Genomic DNA, 16101 nt, shown 5'->3' with positions numbered 1-16101 from the left:
CTTGACGAGCACCAACGAACCAGGCTCTACCCGTGACGAGGCTGAAAGGGAGGGAACATCGCTGTAGGCCGCACGCTCCTGGGAGTGAAAGGCACGCGTAACACTAGTTAGAGCAAGAACATAACTAATAATTGCTTCGGTCATGTGGTGGAAGTGGACTCAGAAGGGAGCCAAATCGTTCCAAGGGGTACGGAGAGGGTGACCAGAGAGAATCTCAGCTGGAGACAGTCGTGTCTTGCCGGGAGACATGGATCGCATCTGGAATAAGGCCACAGGGATTAGCATAACCAGGAGAGGCCAGACTCTGCCACTAATTTGGCAAGTTTAGTCTTGAGTCTGGTTAAAACATTCAACAAGGCCGACCGCCTGAGGATGATAAGCACCATGCAGTTACCGACAAATACAAAGCTGGGAACAGAGTTCTCCGTTAATATTACCGACAAAGTGTGGTCCATTGTCCGAGCTAATGCACGCAGGTATACTGAAGCAGGGAATTATTTCCTTAAACAAAATCTTCACCACAGTCCCAGCAGTAGCATTAGGAGGAGGATAGGCTTCAATCCACTTACAAAAGACATCAGCAATAAGCAAAACACATTTCTAGCAACTCCACTCATTTCTCCAACTCAATGAAGTCCAGTTGAAGTGTCTCCAAGGGACCCTCCAGCAAGGGAGTTCTCGGAGTTAGAATGGAGCGAGAACAGAGTGGGGGTGGGAAGAGTGGGATGATGCTTTCAATTTTGTGGAACAACAAAAGAATATTCCACAGAAAGTAGAATTACTTCTTCTCAGTTTCTACCCTGCACTGATAGTGATGACTTTTGTAATCTCTTTTTTTGCAGAGTATTTGAAGATCTGAAGACTGAAGTTTCAAAATCAACAGATGAAGGGCTTATGCCCGAAACATTGACTCTCCTGCTCCTCGGATGCTGCCTGACTCCCCTGTGCTTTTACAGCGCCACACTTTTTGACTCACTCTCCAGCGTCTGCAGTCCTTACTTTGATGTCAATGTCTGACAGTCATTCAATCCATCGAGACAGCAACTATTTTTGACTGTGATTTCTGTGAGAGGGATCAACGCTTTTTGGTTCCTGTTTGAGGATGTTTTCAGCATCAGTTGGGACAGGACGAGAGACCCCACTGTTGCAGCGCACTGTGTGTGGAGCCTGAAACAGTTATACGGCCTGGAAAGGGGATTTCACGGCAGGGAGGGGCTCCCCACGCGTTTGTGTGCAGCTGACGCTGTGGCCATGGAGAAACCCGAGGAATCCCTCCCTGTGGAGAAACTGTGGAAGTGTGGCGACTGTGGGAAAGGCTTCCGTTTCCCGTCTGCCCTGGAGACTCATCGGCACTGTCACACCGGGTTGAGGCCATTCCCCTGCACCGACTGCGGGAAAGCCTTCAGACATTCCTCCCACCTGCTGAGGCACCAGCGGGTCCACACGGGGGAGAGGCCCTTCAGCTGCCGTGAGTTCGGGAAAGCCTTCAGCAATTCTTCCACCCTGCTGACCCACCAGCGGGTCCACACGGGCGAGAGACCCTTCAGCTGCCGCGAGTGTGGGAAGGCCTTCAGCAATTCCTCCTCCCTGCTGACCCACCAGCGGGTCCACACGGGGGAGAGACCCTTCAGCTGCCCCGAGTGCGGGAAGGCCTTCAGCACATCCTACACCCTGCTGAGGCACCAGCGGATCCACACGGGGGAGAGGCCGTTCACCTGATCTCAGTGCGGGAGGGCTTCAGGTATTCCTCCCACCTGCACAAGCACCAGCGGGTCCACACGGGGAAAGGCCCTTCAGCTGCCCCGAGTGCAGGAAGGCCTTCAGCAATTCTTGCAAACTGCTGACCCACCAGCATGTCCACACAGGGGAGAGGCCGTTCACTTGCACTCAGTGCGGGAAGGGCTTCACCTACTCCTCCAACCTGCGGAAACACCAGCGAGTTCACGTGCCATCGCAGGGGGATTGAAGGAGTGACGGCCGAGTGCCATTATCGATTGGACTATCAACCCGGTTCCGGGGACTCCCGGTTTCGAATCCCGCCACGACAGATGACAGAATTGGTATTCGGTCAGAAATGTGGAGTTCGGAATCTAATGATGAGACTGTTTCAGGGAGGGGGTGGTACGGGGGAGAAAGCCCCCATCTGATTCACTCTATCCCTTGTTCGAGAATGGAACCGCCATTGTGGGAAAGGATTCACTCAGTCGTTCCAGCTGCATCCTTTACCAGGACTGGCCTACACGTGACCCCAGACCCACAACAGTCTGGTTGACTCTCCACTGCCCTTCCCCCACTGGCAAATGAGTGGGGAGAAACTTACCAGGATACAGGGTATGGGTTGAATTGCTGAGTGAGGCAATACTTCCTCCGGGTTACGGCTGTGCCAAGGATCTAATTACAACCTGGTGCTGCCCAATAGTAAAGACAGTGGGGTTTGTGTGGGCTTTAATCTTGAGCTGTTTAAAAAGCAGCTACTTTGTCTATACCTTTTTGCAGGGGGGAAATCTGAAGCTGTAACAAAGTTGGGTCACAATAAAGGTTACCTGAACTTTGCGCCAGGCTCAGACTCCCAATGAAAGCTTTGAGCTCCAAGAGGTTTTTTGTTTAAAGCTGCTCTTCTCTTTCAGCCTCCTGCATTGAGTTTCCAATGTCGTGTATCAGATGGAGCAGCTAGTGTCATTAGAAATTGTAAATCTTTCAGGTACTGTGTTGTTTCATCAGTATTGTAAAGTTTACTGGCAGCACCAGGAGGTGTGGGCTGTGTTCACTAGAAATGATGTGGAGGTGTCGGTATTAAACTAGGTTGATAAAGTTAAAAAGAAATCACCCAATACCAGGTTATTGTCCAACAGGTTTATTTGGAAGCACTCGCTTTGAGTGCTGCTCCTTCATCGGGTAGCTGTGGAGCAGCATCGTAAGACACAGAACGTATATCAAAAGGTCAGTATCATGCAACTGATGGAATATATTGAACAAGTCTAGATTGCTGTCAAGTCTTTCATCTCTTCGAATGGGTGTAGTGTTTGGTTCATTAATGTGTAACTGCCAGAACATCTTTTAAGTCACATTCTTGAGATGACTTAAGGTTTTATAAAAAAGATAACATCTCAGCTCAGACAATGCATTAAAGGTGTGAGATTTGAGTCTGTCAGTATTTCAATCTTGAATCAGACTGGTTCTATTTCCAAAGGAGGAATTCATAAAATATTACATGGATTGACTGCCTGGAAATTGTATGCTTTTTGAGCAAAATTGAATGTATCTGCAAATATAATTCTGCCAATACAAATTCACTCCAAAGAATTGTGGGTGCGTGCATGTGAGTTTGTGCGTGAGAGTGTGTACATGCTTGGTAAAGTGTGAGTGCGATGGAGTATAAGCCTGTGAGAGCATTGGGGAGGGAAATGTTTGTGTGTGTCTGAGGGGGAGCATGTGTGTGAGAGGTATTAATACAAGCAAGGGGTTGCATTTTGCTAAAACAAGGAAGGGCAGCACTTGTCCAGATAATGGTAAGGCCCTGGGTCATGTTATAGAACAGGCAGACATGGGGAGGGGGAGGGTGTTCAGGTACATAGTTCTTTGGAAGTTGCATCACAGGTAGACAGGGCGGTTAAGAAGGCATTTAGCAGCATAGCATTCATTGTTCACACCATTGAGTACAGGGGTTGGGACATCATGTTGAGGTTGTACAGGGTGTTGGTGAGGCCACTTTCAGAGTACTGAGTACCGTTCTGGTGGCCCTGTAATAGGAAGAAGATGGAAATGTGTTGCTGGAAAAGCGCAGCAGGTCAGGCAGCATCTAGGGAACAGGAGAATCGACGTTTCGGGCATTAGCCCTTCTTCCTGAAGAAGGGCTTTTGCCCGAAACGTCGATTCTCCTGTTCCCTAGATGCTGCCTGACCTGCTGCGCTTTTCCAGCAACACATTTCCATCTCCGATCTCCAGCATCTGCAGACCTCACTTTCTCCTGTAATCGGAAGAATACTATTAGAGAGGGTTTGGTAAAGATTTACCAGGATGTTGCCAGGACTGGAAGGGGGTTTGAGTTATAAGGAGAGACTGGGACTTTATTCATTCGAGTGCAGGAGATTGATAAAAGCATGAGGAATGGAGGTAAGGTGAATAGCAAAGGGCTCTTGCTTAGCGTCGGGGAGCTCAAAACTTGGGGGCATATTGCTTGGAGTAGAAAGATTTAAAAGGAACCTGAGGAGCAACATTTTGAAAGAGGGTGGCTTTGTATGTGGAATGAATTTGCTGAGGATGTGGTAGATGCAGGTACAGTTACAACATTGAAACAGCATTTGGATGGGTACATGAATATAAAGGTTGCGAGGGATTATGGGCCAAATGCAGGCAAGTGGGACTGGTTTAGTTTGGAATCCTGGTCGGCATGGATGAAATGGACCGAAGGGTCTGTTTCTGTGCTGCATATCTTTATTGAAACCAGTAGAATTCTGAAAGGGGCTTGACAGGATAGATGCAGATATAATGCCCCTTTGTGGGGAGGGTCATCGAATTCCGACAATGTGGAAGCAGGTCATTCAGCCCATCTCTTCCTCTCTGGCCCTCCTGAACAGTATCCTACTCATACCCAAACCCTTACTCCGTATTTCCCATGGCCAAGCCACCGTAACCTGTACATCCCTGGTCACTATGGGTAACTTAGCACGGCCAATTCTCCCGAACCTACACCCGAATCTATAAATTACCTTCTCAAGAATGTAATTTAAATGCAGAGCTTTTCTAAGAAAAATGTCAGTCTGACTCAACTTTTGGACACAGACAGAATTCACACCTATTGTCTCTACTTATAAATAGGGCAACGTCTCTTCGAAATGTAGATTCATTTAGATATAACTGCGTCACTTTACACATGAAGATATCCCTTTGAATGTGCCACATCCCTTTGAAATATAATCTTGTCCATTTAAACCTCTTTATTTGCAGAAATACCCATTAAAATGTCTACGTCCCTTTAAAATGCAGATTGCCCCTTTAGATATGAAGCCGTTCCGTTAGATGTCGGAATATCTGTTTAAATTGAGCCGTGAGCGTTCCCAATGTAGACAGGGCTCCTGGAAACGTGGCAGTGTCCCCCCTGCAGCTGCAGAGCGAGACAGGAGAGTTTGTTTTTGTGAATGAGCAGTTGTAGCGCGAGGTGGCTGTTGCTTGGTGACGGTGAGGCTCCCCCGGCCCCGCCCATCCCCTCGTGCAGACGTCGCGCGGGGGCGAAGGCGGTTGGGAGGAGAAGTCGCTCGAGCGGGGAAGCGGCGGGAGGGCGGCCGTTAGGAAAATGGCGCCGTGCGGCCCGGGGCAGACACCCGTCACTGGGCACCGCCGCCTTCCTGGTGCAGCTGCTGTGTCACGGCCACACCGGCCGGTTGTACAGCAGGCAGGAGCCGGTGAGCATTCTGGAGGCGGATGGGGTTAAGGGCCTGCTTGGGAACTCGTCGGCCGCCTGGGTGGTGGAGTTCTCCTGGTCGTGGGGCGGCCCCTGTGTCAACTATGGGGCCGCCTGGAAGGTACTGGGCCCGGGAGGTGAAAGGTGAGGCAGGTTGTGGGGGGACGGAGGGGAAGGAATGTGGGGCCTGTCCTGTCATAGTGACATTTTACACACACTTTCCATCTGCTTTTACTGGCGCTTGTGCTGTTTCCCCCTCACTGTGTGTTTAATCCTTGTGCTGTTTGCCCCTCACTGTTTGTTTAATGCTTGTGCTGTTTCCCCCTCTCTGTTTGTTTAATCCTTGTGCTGTTTCCCCCTCACTGTTTGTTTAATCCTTGTGCTGTTTGCTCTTTGCTATTACTTGTGCAATTGTTGAGGGTAGTGTGTAAATACTAGTGAAGGAGATTATACACCAGCATGTATATGTTCCTCAGTCATTGAAGGGGCAGGACCTGTTGAGAATGGTTAGTAAAGCATGTTGTGCACTAAGCCTTGTTAACATGGATATAGTTTGTTATTTGGAAAAATCGACTTTATTATTTAAAGTCACAGATGTACAGCACGGAAACAGATCCGTTTGATCCAACCTGTCCATGCCAACCAGATATCCTAAATTGATCTAGTCCCATTTGCCAACACTTGGCTCATATCCCACTAATCCCTTCCTATTCATATACCCATCCAGATGTGTTTTAAGTGCTGTAATTATACCGGCTTCCACTACTTCCTCTGGCAGTTCATTCCATACGTGCACCACCCTCTGCACGGAAACGATGCCCCTGAGGTACCTTTGTGGTCTCACCCTAAACCTATGCCCTCTAGTTGTGAATCTCACCCCAACACTGAGGAAAAGACATAAAAACATTGAGCAGCCAGACAAATGCAAAAGCAATCAAATATTGAGCCACATGGAAAAAAAAAATATGGCTCTACCCTTTTTGTTCTCCCATAGGAATTTGGACACTTAAAATCTGTCAATGACACCAGTATTGCTACAGTGCATATTGTGTACACACCTCAGTGTCAACAAGCAGGGCACATGTTTGCCGGTGTCACCAAAACATTGGGCATGTTCTCGCTGTTGGCAGAAAAGGGGCGAGACCTACGTTTGATGGAGAAATAAGGAGCACTGGAGGACCGGAGGGAGAATTGTCCTCCTGCCATTCGGAACCCCCCTATTGGTGAATGTGAAAGTTGGACCATGAGGTTCTGAAGCTCCTGCTCATCCTCTCTCTGAATGAAGATTGAGCTTCACCTCAGACTGCAACTTCTTTCCTCTGTCCAACATCTGAGAGTACGGCACTCTCTTTTCTCACCCCCATTTCCATTTATGTTTCATTCTGAGGTTCAGTTGTTGACTTGGAGCAACTGAAAGGAATGGGAGTGAATCCAGCGAGGGGACAGGCTCTGGGAAAGTTAGTCCAGGCTTGTTCTCAACTGGCAAAATAGACAGGCAGGAGACTGAAAGAACGCAGCAAGCCAGGCAGTATCAGGAGGTGGAGAAGTCGAGGTATCTGGTGTAACCCTTGTTCAGGACTGGGGGTGGGTATAGGGAGAGCTGTGGAACAAGGGTGTGCTGGGGGCAGGGTATTGAAGTGGGGATAGGTGGAGACAGGTAGAGGGTACAATAGACAATAGGTGCAGGAGTAGGCTATTCTGCCCTTTGAGCCAGCACCACCATTCATTGTGATAATGGCTGATCATCCTCAATCAATATCCTGTTCCTGCCTTATCCCCATAACCTGGACTGGTGAATCGGAGGAAGGAATCTAGTTGGCAGGGAAGAATGGAAGGGGCTGGGAAGTGACTTGGGGGATGGGATGGGAGATTATTTGAAATTGGAGAACTCAGTGTTGAGTCCTCCGGGCTGTTGACTGCTCAGACAGAAGATGAGGTTTTGTTCCTCCAATTTGTGGTTTGGTTTGTTGTGGAAGGGGAGTGGGAAGGGACATTAAAATGGGTGGAGATTGGGAAGTCCGCTCAGCCTCTGCGGACCCGGCTGTGATGCTCAGCAAACCGTTCCCCAAGTTTACGCTCGGTCTCCCCGATGTAGAGAAGACCACAATTGGCAAAGCACAGCAGGTCAAGCAGCATCCGAGAAGTAGGACGTCGAAGTTTTGGGCACAAGCCCTTCATCAGAAATGATGCGTTGATGTTCAGAGGGGCATCAGTGTCCTTCTGTGCCAGTTGTCAGACAGGTGCAGCAGGCAAGAAGCAAGGCAAGTGGTGTATCAGCAAGAGGAATTAAGTTCAGAAGTGGGGATGTCTTCCTGCAGTTAAGGGGTCATTGAATATATTCAAGGCTGAGTTCATCTGATTTTTATGTGAATGTTTATGGGGAAGGCAAGAAAATGGTTTTAAGACTAGTATTGGACCAAGTTACAGAGCCATACAGCACAGAAACAGACCCTTCAGTCCAACTAGTCCATGCTGACTATATTCTCAAACTAAACCAGTCCCACCTGCCAGTGTTTTGGCCCATATCCCTCCAAACCTTTCCTATTCATGAACTTATCCAAATGTCTTTTAATCGTCGTTACTGTACCTGCATCCACCACTTCCTTGAGACATTTAGTCCGCATGTGAACCACTCTGCATAAAACAAATTGTGCCCTTCAAGTCTTTTTAAAATCTCTTTCTCCTGTCACAATCAAAATTTGCTCCCTAATCTTGAAACCCCAACCTTAGTGGAAGGACACCCGTTGTTCACCTCATCTCTCCCCTCATGATTTTATAAATCTTGATAAGGTCACATCTCCTTCTCCTATGCGCCAGTGAAAAAGTCCCAGCCCATCCACCTAGATGCAGGTAGATCCATATCCAGTCATGATCGGTTCAATGCTGGTCCCAATTCTCTCTGTGTCCAGGACAGCAAGAGACCACAAGACATAGGAGCAGAAATTCGGCCATCAGGTCTGCTCATTCCATTCAATCGTGGCTGATAAGTTTCTCAGTTACATTCTTCCGCTATAAGCAAAGTGAAAATGGAGGGAGAGAGTGTGGGATGGAGATTTTCAGTTTCCGGGGAATAAAATAGGAAAGAGTTCACTATAAATTGGAATTTATGGGATCGGCTGATGAACCGAGGAGTGTCAGTTGGAGTTTAATTTAGAGAAATCAGAGATTTGCATTTTGGTCAAGCGATCCAGGCAGGACTTGACACAGTTAAGGGGAGTGTTGCAGAATAAAGAGACCTTGGAGTGCTGGAGTCTCAGGTGGACAGAGTAGTGAAGGCGGCGTTTGGTTTGCTTCCCTTCATTGCTCATAGCATTGAGTATAGGAGTTGTGAGATCATGTTATACACACTTCCCACTCGAACGTGTTATCTAACTGCTTAACTGTTTTTAGTGAATATAATCCACACCTCCCGCCGCTGCCATAACGTGGTTTGTTTGGAAGCCCTAGCTTTCGGAGTGATTAGATTTATTTTAGATTTTATTACTTAGTGTGGAAACAGGCCCTTCAGCCCAAACCGACCCTTCGAAGAGCAACCCACCCAGACCCATTCCCCAACATTTACCCCTTCACCTAACACTACAGGCAAATTAGCGTGGCCACTTCACCTAACCTGCACATCTTTGGACTGTGGGAGGAAACCCACGCATACACTGGGAGAATGTGCAAACTCCACACTGACAGTTGCCCGAGGTGGGAATTGAACCCGGATCTCTGAAGTGCTGCTGCTGCTGCTTCAGGTGGTTGTGGGGAATAAGATCATGATTAGACTATTTATAGCCAACAGAGTACAGTTCATGGACATTAAACAATTTAGATTAAATCTTTCATCTTTTAGAATGGGGTTATATTCTTTGGTATGTTAATCCCAGAACCTGTTTTCAGTAACTTTCTCAAGAATGTAATTGAAATGCAGAGCTTTTCTATCAAAAATGTCAGGCTGACTCTACATTGGGACCCAGACAGAATTCACACCTACTGGTGGGTAGGCTGGGACTTTTTTCACTGGAGCACAGGAGGTTGAAAGGTGAAGGTATCGGGTGCTTCATTAGCAAGTTTGCAGATGGCACTCAGATTGATGGAATATCAGATAGTGAAGGGGGCTGTCAGACGATACAGCAGAATGTAGATTGGAGAGTTGGGAAGAGAAATGGCAGATGGAGTTCAATCCAGACAAATGCGAGGTGATGCATTTTGGAAGATGCAATTCAAGAGCGAGCTATACAGTAAATGGAAAGGACCGAGGGGAAATTGATGTGCAGAGAGATCTGGGTGTTCAGGTCTATTGTTCTCTGAAGGTGGCAACGCATGTCAGTAGAGTGGTCAAGGCAGTATACAACACGCGTTCCATCATCGGACGGATTGAGAAAAAGAGCTGGCAGGTCATGTTAAAGTTTTTTAAGATTTTGGTTTGGCGCATTTGGAATACTGCGTACAATTCCGGTCGCCAGATTTCCAAAAGGATGTGGATACTTTTGGAGAGAGTGCAGACGAGGTTCACCAGGGTGTTGCCTGTTATGAAGAGCGCGAGCTATAAGGAGAGATTGAGTAGATTAGGATTATTTTCATTGGAAATAAGGAGGTTGGGGGGGGGGGGGGGGTCCTGATTGAGGCCTAAAAACCATGAGGGGTGTAAACAGGGGTGGATAGTAAGAATTATTTTCCCAGAGGGGAAGACTTCATTACTCAGGGTCACAAGTTCAAAGTGAGAGGGGAAAGGTTTGAGGGAGATATACATGGAAAGTTCTTTACACAGAGGGTGGTGGGCGCCTCGAATGCATCGCCAGTCGAGGCAGTAGGGGTGGGATCGATAGCGTCATTTAAGATGTATCTAGACAGAGACATGAATGGGCAAGGAGCAGAGGGATACAGATCCTTAGAAAATAGGCAGCAGGTTTAGATAGAGTATCTCGATCAGCATAGCCTTGGAGGGCTGAAGGGCCTGTTCCTGTGCTGTAAGGTTCGTTGCTCTCTTCATAGAGGTTTACAAAACCATGAGGGGCGTAGATAAGGTGATTGGCATGTGTCGTTTCAAGATTAGGCTGCAAATTAAGGGGAGAGGAGAAAGATTTAAAAAACACATGAGGAGCACCTTTTTTTTTTAAACAGTGGTTTGTGTGGAATGAATGTCCAGAGGAAATGGTGGATGCGGGTTGAGTAACAACGTTTAAAAGACATTTGGATAAGTACATGAATAGGAAAGGTTCAGAGGTATATGGGCCAAACACAGGCAGGTGGGACTAGTTTAGTTTGTGAATATAGTCAGCATGGACTAGTTGGGCTAAAGGGTCTGTTCTGTGCTGTATGACTCTAACTGTTCTGTACTGGTCTTAAAACCATTTTACTTGCCTTTCCCCCATGAACATCCACTTCATGGTTGTTCCAAAATCAGATGAACTCAGCCTTGAATATATTCAATGACCCCCTAACTGCAGGAAGACATCCCTACTTCTGAAATCAATTCCTCTTGCTAATATACCTCTTGCCTTGCTGATTGTTTGCTGCATCCGTCTGACAACTGGCAGTGACTGGTGTGGAAGGACGCTGAGGCCACTTTTTACATCCACACATCATTCCTGAGGAAGGGCTCGTGCCTGAAACGTCGATTCTCCTGCTCCTCGGATGCTGTCTGACCTCCTGTGCTTTTCCAGTGCCACACTTTTCGACTCTCATCTCCAGCATCTGCAGTCCTCACTTTCTCCACATCCCGATATGTCACCATTTAAACAACGTACCTCTTTTTGGCAGTTATTTTTGCATAACCGAGGTTATAACTTCACACTGTGGGACTGCATTTGCTGTGCGTTTGCCAATTGCGACACAGACCTGGACCAACGTTTCCCGACTCTATCCCCTCCCTGGATTCACTCGCTTTCTTTTCAGTTGCTGCAAGTCAACAATTTAACCCCAGAATGAAAAAATGAAATGGTAAAGACAGTGCCGTACTCTCAGATGGCGGATAGAGGAAGGAAGTTGAGGTGAAGCTCGTTCTTCATTTGGAGAGGAGGAGCAGCAGCAGCTTCTGAACCTGATGGTCCATCTTCCGCATTCAGACAATTGGGGAGTTCTGATTGGCAGGAGGACCAGGCTCCTTGTCTGGCTTCTCATTGGTCCATCTGAAGAAGGGTTTGCACTGTTTCTGCAGGCAGACAGAGCATGCGCGGCTTTTGCTGAACCAGCATAGAGTCAGAAGTGTACAGCATGGAAACAGACCCTTCGGTCCAACCCGTCCATGCCGACCAGATATCTCAACCCAATCTAGTCCCGCCCCTCAACACCTGGCCCACATCCCTCCAAACCTTTCCTATTCATATACCCATTCAAATGCCTCTTAAATGTTGCATTCGTATCAGCCTCCACCACTTCCTCTGGCAGCTCATTGCATACACGTACCACCCTCTGTGTGAAAAAATTGCCCCGTAGGTCTCTTTTATATCTTTCCCCTCTCACCCTAAACCTATGCCCTCTAGTTCTGGTCTCCCCAACCCAAGGGAAAAAACGTTGTCTATTTATCTTGTCCATGCCCCTCATAATTTTGTAAACCTTTTATAAGGTCACCCCTCAGCCTCTGACACTCCAGGGAAAACAGCCCCAGCCTGTTCAGCCTCTCCCTCTAACTGTACCTCTTATGCTCGCATCCAAATCATTTATGTAAATGACAAAAAGTAGAGGACTGAGCACCGACCCTTGTGGCACTCCACTATGCGCAGACCTCCAGTCTGAAAAACAACCCTCCACCACCACCCTCTGTCTTCTACCTTTGAGCCAGTTCTGTATCCAAATGGCTAGTTCTCTCTGTATTCCTTGAGATCTCACCTTGCTAATCAGTTTCCAATGGGGAACCTTGTCAAACGCCTTACTGAAGTCCATATCGATCACATACTGCTCTGCCTTCCTCAATCCTCTTTGTTACTTCCTCAAAAATCTCAATCAAGTTTGTGAGACATGATTTCCCACACAAAAAACCATGTTGACTATCCCTAATCAGTCCTTGACTTTTCAAATACATGTACATCCTGTCCCTCAGGATTCCCTCCAACAATGTGCCCACCACTGACGTCAGGCTCACTGGTCTAAAGTTCCCTGGCTTGTCCTTACCACCCTTCTTAAACAGTGGCACCACATTAGCCAACCTCCAGTCTTCTGGCACCTCACCTGACATGCGCAGTATGCTGTATGGAGATGCTATTCCTGATGGATTTAAAGTGTCCAAATGCCACAATTTCTACCCCCCCCCCACCCCCCCAGTCACTTGACATAACCGTGCAGGGTCCTCGCTATTTTTGATGCTCATGTTACCTGGAACCCTCATGATTATATCAATCTCAATGAGGTCACCCCTCAAACTCCTGTGCTCCAGTGAAGAGTCTCAGCCTCTCCTTATAACTCAAACCCTCCAGTCCTGGCAACATCCTGGTAAATCTTTACTGAACCCTCTGTAATAGTATTCTTCCTATTACAGGGCCACCAGAAGCGTTCTCAGTACTCTACAAGTGGCTTCACCAACATACTGTACAACTTCTAAATGATGTCCCAACTCCTTTATTCAATGGTGTGAACAAATAAGGTAAGTGGGCTGAATACCTTGTGAAGCACCCTTCCAACCAGTGATGCAACTTTCAATGAAGTATGTACCTGAACCCCTCCCCTCACCCCCACCCCCCTCCCCCCAATATCCCTCTGGACAAGTCCTGCCCTTATTTTAGGAAAATGCAACCCCTCACTTTTATCTATACCTCTCTCATATGTACGCTCTCTCTCAGATGTACACACACCCTCTCACAGGCTTCTCCTCCATCACACTCCCTTTCCAAAGCATGTGCACACACACACACGCGCACACACATATAACAATGGGGTGCATTTGCAGAATAATATTTACAGATATATTCAATTTTGCACAAAAAGCGCACAACATGCAGGTAGTCAGTCCATTTAATATTTTATAAATTCCTAGTTTGGAAATAGAACCAGTCTGATTTAAGATTGGGATACTGACACACCTTTCATGCATTGTCTGGGCTGAGCTGTCACCTGTTTCTAAAAAAAACCTTAAGTGATCTTGAGAATACGACTTAATAATAGTTCTGCAATGTACACATTAATGAAATAAAATCTGCAACCCATTCTAAAAGATGAAAAACTTAACAGCAATCTACATTTGTCAATATATCATATCAGTTGCATGACACTGATCTTTTGCTCTTAACTCTGTGTCTTATGATCCTGCTCCACAGCTACCCGATGAAGGAGCAGCACTCCGAAAGCTAGTGCTTCCAAATAAACCTGTTGGACTATAACCCGGTGTTGTGATTTTTAAACCTTGTCCCACCTAGTCCAACAGCAGCACCTCCACCTCCTTTCTAATGAACACAACCGATACTTCCCAGTGCTGCCAGTAAACTGCCGATGAAACGATGCAGTGCCTGCACTCCCGAAAAATTTAAACGTCTAACGAAACCAGCTACTCAGTCACTGCTCCATCTGATATAGAACATTGGAAACTTAGTACAGGAGGCTGCAAGAAATGAGCAGCTTTAAAACAAAAACCGCTTGGAGCTCTAAGCTTTCAATGAGAGTCTGAGTCCGGCAGAACGTTCAGGTAACCTTTATTGTGTCCCAACATTGTTACAGCTTCAGATGCCCCCCAGCAAAAAGGCAGGGAAAGAGTAGCTGTTTGTTAGACAGCTCAACAACAGGGGGAGGAGCAAGGGGCAGAGCAAGGTCAACAGCAGGCCCCTGCACTACACCTGCGTTACCTTGCACAGTTTACAAAAATCCCTTCCCGTTCAGCCACTCGGCCCAAAGACTACACACCGATCCTCCGAAGGGTAACCCACCCACACAATTCCCCTACCCCTATTGCTCAACATTTACCCCTGACGAATGCACCTAACCTGCACATCCCTGTGCACGATATCCCAACCTAATCTCGTCCTACCTGCCAGCATGGGGCCCATATCTCTCCAGTTGCCTTTTAAGTGTTGTAATTGTACCAGCCTCCACCACTTCCTCTGGCAGCTTATTCCATACACGTACCACCCTCTAAATTAAAAGGTTGCCTCTTGGGTCTCTTTCATATCTTTCCCCTCTCACTGTAAACCTATGCCCTCTAGTTCAGGACTCTTCCACCCCAGGGAAAAGACTTTGTCTATCTATCCTATCCAAGATCCTCATGATTTCATAAACCTCTATAAGGTCAGCCCCCAGCCTCTGACGCTCCAGGGAAAACAGCCCCAGCCTGTTCTGTCTCTCCCTATAGCTCAAATCTTCCAGTCTTGGCAACATCCTTGTAAATCTTTTCTGAACCCTTAAGTTTCACAACATCTTTCTGATAGGAAGGAAATCAGAATTGCACACAATATTCCAACTGTACAGCAGTAACATGACCTCCCAACTCCTGTACTCAATATTCTGACCAAATAAAGGAAAGCATGCAAAACACCATCTTCACAATCCTATCAACATGCGACTCCACTTTCAAGGAGCTATGAACTTGCACTCCAAGGTCTCTTTGTTCAGCAACACCCCCTAGGACCTTTCCATTAAGTGTATAAGTCCTGCTAAGATTTGCTTTCCCAAAATGCAGCACCTCACATTTATCTAAATTAAATTCCATTTGCCACTTCTCAGCCCATTGGCCCATCTGATCAAGATCCCATTGTAATCTGAGGTAACCTCCTTCGCTGTCCACTACACCTCCAATTTTGGTGTCATCAACAAACTTACTTACTATACCACTTATGCTCACATCCAAAAGGTAGTGGGCCCATTATCTAATTTCAAAGTGGAATTGACAATATATTACATGTATTGACTGCCTGCAGATTGTGCAGTCTTTCAGCAAAGTAGAATGTTTAGGGTGCAGGTTTGCTCGCTGAGCTGTAGGTTTGATATCCAGACGTTTCATTACCTTAGTGGTGACTTCCAAGTGACGTGAAGCTGTTGTCTCCTACTTTCTATTTATATGTTTGTCCTGGATGGGGTTCCTAGGATTTGTGGTGATATCCAAGTTATGAAGAGAGATACATATTTTGTTTAACCAAATACAATGGCAGTGCAGAGGATTTCAGAAAAGTGCAATAAATATTTACTTTTTACCACTTATTCAACTAATTTAAGAATTTCAAATTGAATCTGAGCTAACTTGAGTGCAAATGGCAACATTCGTTTGTTAATAGACTCACCATAAATTATGAAAGATCACTTTTATCAAAGTCACAATGATTAATCCCAAATGGAGCAATTAAGTGCAAAGTTACTTTCAACCATTTAATAAAACACTGCAAATTTTATTTCATATGAAAATACATTCATTTTATAATTTGGATAAGATCTTCACAAAGGAAATATACTAAACAAAATAGCTTTCCTGGGTATCAATATTGACAACAGTTATGCAGCTATTATTTGGCAATTGACATAATTGAAATAATTTCAGAATAAATGAGCTGCTTTATTATTATATATTGAGATATTGCATATCTTGGCTCTCACCCAAGTATTCTCCGAAGAAAAACATGCATCTGGATGGGGACATGAATAGGAAGAATTCAGAGGGATATGGGCCAAATGCTGGCAAATGGGTCACTAGATTAATTTAGGATATCTGGTTGGCCTGGACTGAAGGGTTTGTTTCTGTGTGTTCATTACAGACGCCCCTCTTCTGGGATCCCCATACCAGCTGTTATTTTCATGAAATA

The 16101-nt window shown here is 46.4% G+C and overlaps 1 long non-coding RNA gene across 1 annotated transcript; it reads left to right on the top strand.

Moving 5' to 3' along the window:
- The first annotated feature begins 5269 nt into the window (after positions 1–5269).
- On the top strand, positions 5270–13698 carry LOC148144381 (uncharacterized). Its single transcript, XR_015751757.1, has 3 exons — positions 5270–5402; positions 12861–12965; positions 13636–13698. It is a non-coding gene; the product is annotated as an uncharacterized LOC148144381 (long non-coding RNA).
- The last annotated feature ends 2403 nt before the right edge of the window (positions 13699–16101 follow it).

Source organism: Chiloscyllium plagiosum, unplaced genomic scaffold (genome assembly GCF_037043375.1).
Source record: "Chiloscyllium plagiosum isolate Xiang-an unplaced genomic scaffold, Cpla_swu_hap1 HiC_scaffold_27, whole genome shotgun sequence".
Classification (NCBI taxonomy): domain Eukaryota; kingdom Metazoa; phylum Chordata; class Chondrichthyes; order Orectolobiformes; family Hemiscylliidae; genus Chiloscyllium; species Chiloscyllium plagiosum.
This window is presented reverse-complemented; position numbering and strand designations above follow the sequence as displayed.